Here is a 6,118-nt window from a genome sequence, read left to right on the forward strand (position 1 = left end):
CTATGATAAAGTAGCTATAGGAAGATCTTTGACTGTCTATACATCGGCAAATTGTTGTAAATATATATAATGGTCACTGGTGGAAATGTTTCTCTTAAACTCTATCTCTTAAGTGAAAGCATCCCTCCTGGTTACAGTGATAGGCTGAAAAGATCTAAACCATCTGCTGTGCTTGTTGAGAAGCAGGAGAGCGAGTTTATTTTAGAGCAGTAGCGCTGCACCGCACTCCGCTGATAATTTGAGAGATGTCGACTACAGTTTGTTTAATCTGTTGATAATTTTAATGTATATTATTTACTAATGAACCATTACTATTAAGCTATTCACGTCATTGTACTATATTTAGTACAATATCAAAATACGACGCTGTTTGGTGTAAATGCATGAAATTTGATGTCAACACTGTTAGTACGTGTCTAAATAGGCCACATTTAAATTGCAAGATTGTCATTATCTATCATATTTCCAGTGTCAAACGTTGGCATTTTTAGAAAATTTGAAAAAAAATCCTTAAAATTACTTCAGCACATGTATTTTGAATGATAAAAATGGTTGTTTGGATCCCGGATGCTAATTGGACTAGCAGCGTTCCAAGCTGTATTTGCCATCACAGGAACTCTATGCCTGCTGACGGTTCCATCTGAAAATGATCAATGCACCTCTATAATAATATCATGTTCATGTTGCTGTCCGAATAATATTTTGTATTTATCTCAACTCGCACATTATTTCCCCTTGCTTCCAGTCTAGCTTTTAGTTTGGTACAGCGGAAGTTAATATCAGACTCGCTGTCTGCCGTTCGACCTCGGAAACAATGTTTCACTTTTGAATTTCCATCTCTGTACCATATATGGAGAGTGAACGGTGCCCAGACAAGCCTAGACAACTTTTTCTGAGCCAGGCAAAATCACACATCAAAGTCATAAATATGGGCATATCCAAGTAAATGCCAATAGAAAAAAAGCTCAAACAAACATGCAGCTAGTGTACTGTCATTCCATGTTTGACGTGACTGAGTTAGCTGGAGTTGACCAGCTAGATAGCTAGCAAGTGACAATAATATTATTATCCAGCCTGCATAGCAACCATTTAGTTTAGAACGGAAGACCAGTACTTTTGCATAGCAACTATGCAACAACAACAAAAAATGTATGACTGGGTCGTGTCTGTAGCAACATGGCCAAAATAACTAACAACCACATCTTCTGGAGGAAGAATGCAATTGTATGAATTTACTTAAATAACGTTTTAATGAAAAAATGCAATTCATTGTTATTTTAATATGTTGGTAACAGTTTATAAAAGCATTATACAATGGACATAATGTCTATTTACTCTGTTCCATCTGACTGCACAATCCACTGTCTCATCAGCCCAGCCAGGCAATTTATAAACTTGATCTGCACTATAAAAAGCATCTAGACATTATCTAACATTTCTTTTAGACTAGCATTTAGTTTTCAACAGCGGAGATTTGTATAAACGCAACATTGTTTCAATATTCAAATTCGATCTCCAGCTGTCTCATAGTAATGAACGTGTCGGGAGTCGGGATGAGACAGACAGGCAGGCAGCCTTTCTCAGCCAGTCGAAATCATGAATCAGCATCATTTTTATGTACAGTCATGGCCAAAAGTTTTAAGAATGAAACAAATATTAATTTTCACAAAGTCTGCTGCCTCAGTGTCTTTAGATATTTTCGTCAGATGTTACTATGGAATACTGAAGTATAATTACAAGCATTTCATGTGTCAAAAAGGCTTTTACTGACAATTATATGAAGTTGATGCAAAGAGTCAATATTTGCAGTGTTGACCCTTCTTTTTCAAGACCTCTGCAATCCGCCTTGGCATGCTGTCAATTAACTTCTGGGCCACATCCTGACTGATGGCAGCCCATTCTTGCATAATCAATGCTTCGAGTGAGCTCACTCCCTTGGCTGAGAAGCAACCCCACAAATGAATGGTCTCAGGATGCTTTACTGTTGGCATGACACAGGACTGATGGTAGCGCTCACCTTGTCTTCTCCAGACAAGCTTTTTTCCGGATGCCCCAAACAATCGGAAAGGGGATTCATCAGAGAAAATGACTTTACCCCAGTCCTCAGCAGTCCAATCATTGTACCTTTTGCAGAATATCAGTCTGTCCCTGATGTTTTTCCTGGAGAAGTGGCTTCTTTGCTGCCCTTCTTGACACCAGGCCATCCTCCAAAAGTCTTTGCCTCACTGTGCGTGCAGACGCACTCACACCTGCCTGCTGCCATTCCTGAGCAAGATCTGTACTGGTGGTGCCCCGATCCCGCAGCTGAATCAACTTTAGGAGACGGTTCTGGCGCTTGCTGGACTTTCTTGGGCGCCCTGAAGCCTTCTTCACAACAATTGAACCGCTCTCCTTGAAGTTCCTGATGTTCCGATAAATGGTTGATTTAGGTGCAATCTTACTGGCAGAAATATCCTTGCCTGTGAAGCCCTTTTTGTGCAAAGCAATGATGAACTCAATCAGCATGACAGGCATCCTCGTCAACACTCACACCTGTGTTAATGAGAGAATCACTGACATGATGTCAGCTGGTCCTTTTGTGGCAGGGCTGAAATGCAGTGGAAATGTTTTTTGGGGATTCAGTTCATTTGCATGGCAAAGAGGGACTTTGCAATTAATTGCAATTCATCTGATCACTCGTCATAACATCCTGGAGTATATGCAAATTGCCATCATACAAACTGAGGCAGCAGACTTTGTGAAAATTAATATTTGTGTAATTCTCAAAACTTTTGGCCACGATTGTATATACACAAATAAATATCAATAGAAAAAAGGTCTAATGAAATGGAGCTAGTTTGAAGTGATTTGTTAGCTGTGTTTTTGGCTAGTTCCACTGAAACAACAGTGTCTTCACGAGAGAGCACATTTTCTATGCCAGGTGAAATCGCGCATCATTAGCTCATTGTTATGGATGTATCCAAATTAATGTCACTAGAAAACAGCTTAAACCACTGACGGCCCGCTCATTAGGCAGGATTAGGTCTGCCGCCTTAGGCGGGGGCAGCACCTCCAACAACACATAAGACCTCACATAAATCTACCCAAAAACAATGACAATTTCTCTCAACCAGTGGCAAATGGGCATTTTAGGTGAACACTGATGACACCCTTTGATAAGCAGTACCCACTTTATCAAAGGCAGGGGCACAAAAACAGGGTGCTTGTCACGTCCTGACCAGTAATAGGGGTTATTTGTTATTGTAGTTTGGTCAGGACGTGGCAGGGGGTATTTGTTTTATGTGGTTCGGGGTGGTTGTGTGTTTAGTAGGGTGTTTGATTTATTATTCCGGGTTTTGGGCAATGTTCTATGGTTATGTATTTCTATGTTTAGTCTAGTATTTTGTATTTCTATGCTTAGTTAATTGGGGATTGGACTCTCAATTGGAGGCAGGTGTTTTCTAGTTGCCTCTGATTGAGGGTCCTATATATAGGTATGTGTTTGTTTTAGTGTTTTGTGGGAGATTGTGCTGTGTATAGCTCTGTGCCTTACCGGCCTGTTATTTGTCGTTGTGTTTTTTTGGTGTATGTATTTATTTTGGTTTACCTTCTTTGTCCGTTGAAATAAAAGAAGATGAGTGCACATTTCCCCGCTGCGTCTTGGTCCGCTTTACCCTACGACAACCGTGACAGTGCTATTGGAGAGATGTATCTCCGCAGCCCTCCACCAACGTTCCGTCAATAAAACTATCTAACTTAAATATAGGATATGGTAGAAAGAATATGTGGCCTTTTCTCTAGTCTATAGGCTGAGATAAAATGTATGACAATATAATGAGAATGACACTTTTTACATCATGCAGGTTTCTCCAATCATATAGCCTCACCACAATGGCGCTCAATCAAAAGAAAAAATGTTAACAAACAACATATCCCTGACCAGGTGAATTCAGGTGAAAGCTTTGATCCCTTATTGATGTCACTTCAATCAGTGTAGATGAAGGAGAGGAGACAGGTTGAAGAAGGATTTTTAAGCCTAAAGACAATTGAGAAATGGATTCCTGTGGAACGCTTGACACCTTGTAGAGTCCATGCATCGACAAATTGAGGCTGTTCTGAGGGTAAAAGGTGGTGCAACTCAATATTAGGAAGGTGTTTCTAATGTTTTGTACACTCAGTGTGTGTGTGTGTATATGTATATATATATATATATATATATATATATATATATATATATATATATATATATATATATTCACATACATACACATACTGAACACATACTGAACAAAAATATAAACGCAACATGTAAGGTGTGAAATAAAATATCAAATGTTTTCCCCATATGCCCAAAAAATGTATTTCTCCCAAATATTGCGCACAAATGTGTTTACATCCCTGTTAGTGAGCATTTCTCCTTTTCCAAGATAATCCATCCACCTGACAGGTGTAACATATCAACAAGCTGATACCCCCTGTATATAGCCTCATTATTGTTATTTTATTGTGTTACTTTTTATTGTTTTTTACTTGAGTTTATTTAGCAAATATTTTCTTAACTCAATTTCTTGAACTGCATTGTTGGTTAAGGGCTTATAAGTAAGCATTTCACAGTAAGGTCTACACATGTTGTATTCGGTGCATGTGACAAATAAAATTGAATTTGATTAGCACACTCTTTCTTCATTATCCATTGCACTCCTCTGACCCTGGCTATGAAGGGTCTTCACTGCAATCTCCATCATGGCCAGAACCTAAGGGTCTGCATCAAGGATGCTCCTCTTGCCTCCTGTCTCTACCTGCAACAGAACACCCCAACCTGACTGTCATCCACTAAGTATATGTGGTAGGTTACTTCCTTTAATAAATGTGCCTCTATCTCCACCTGCAGGTAGAAATGAGAAACACAATGATACTTGCACAGCAGTGACAGACAGAATAAAACAAATGATAGAAAAAAATATGTGGGAAAGGAGAGAGGTGAGAGACTGTCCTGGTTGATACTGACCTCTTCCTCAGGGAGAGTCCAGGGTGTCCAGAGAGCCGAGAGAGTCGAGGGCTGCTATAGGTGGTGCAGTGAGGCCGTGCTCGGCTATGCCCACGGCCAAAATCACTGTCCAGCCACAGGCCAAAGTAGCCATGCTGACCACCCATGCCCTGAGACACACACAGACAAATTACAGAAGTTGCTTCGGTCAAGAAAAACAACAGTTGAATTTTGCTCAATTTGTAAATTGGGAGGTGCAGGAACAAAAAGTGAGCCCTCTGGGGCTCTTGAAAAAGAAAATCACATTTATAATAAAGAATTGCATGCATTATCATAGCTTTTGTGTACTGGCATAGAGCAGTAAAGTAGAGACACTTGCAGAAGTTGCCCATTGGGAAACACTTTTGTAGGTAAGGTTCTGGAAAAAATTTGGCCTTTTATAAACCTTTTATAATCAATTCTACATATTTTAATTTGACTGGAGACTTTAGCATAATACGTTTTAATACCTCACAAATGATCGAAATGACAGGCTACTTTGACACAGAATCTGAGATCAATAAAACGACCTTGTCTTGAATCAATCAATAGCATAGGTGTGTGGAGACATATTGTACAATATGAGGAGGGAATTTTTTTAAAAGCATTCGATTTTCACTGACTCACCCAATGATGCGCAACTCACTCACTGGTGATGGCCGATGTGCTACTGCCAAAAGCTTGTCTACCCCCCTTGTTTTTTTTGTTCCCCCTTGTTTTACTTTGTATGCTGTTTGCTCAATAGCGCTATTTGGAAGTTGATAACTTTGGTAGCCTACAGACAGATTAGTATTTTCTTTTCAGCAGGATACATTTGCTTTACAAACTGTGTTTTCACGTGAATGTATTTGAAATACTTGTTTTACATGCATACTGTTCCCTGACCGTACGCCCGGTGTACGTAGCACAAGATACCTTGCGGTGAAACACCGCTTCCCATTCATTTTCAACGGAAGGTAAAGAAGCGGAGAGTCGGCGACCGCTGTGCGATGACCAATCATATCGAGTGGTTCCCATGACGAATTTGACGCTATGCGACCCAAGGCTGGAGACTTTCTTCAGATCATTGTCTATTTGTGTACTTCTTGTATGTATACAGACTATTCTACATTA

The sequence above is a fragment of the Salmo salar genome, chromosome ssa16 (genome assembly GCF_905237065.1).
Source record: "Salmo salar chromosome ssa16, Ssal_v3.1, whole genome shotgun sequence".
Classification (NCBI taxonomy): Eukaryota; Metazoa; Chordata; class Actinopteri; order Salmoniformes; family Salmonidae; genus Salmo; species Salmo salar.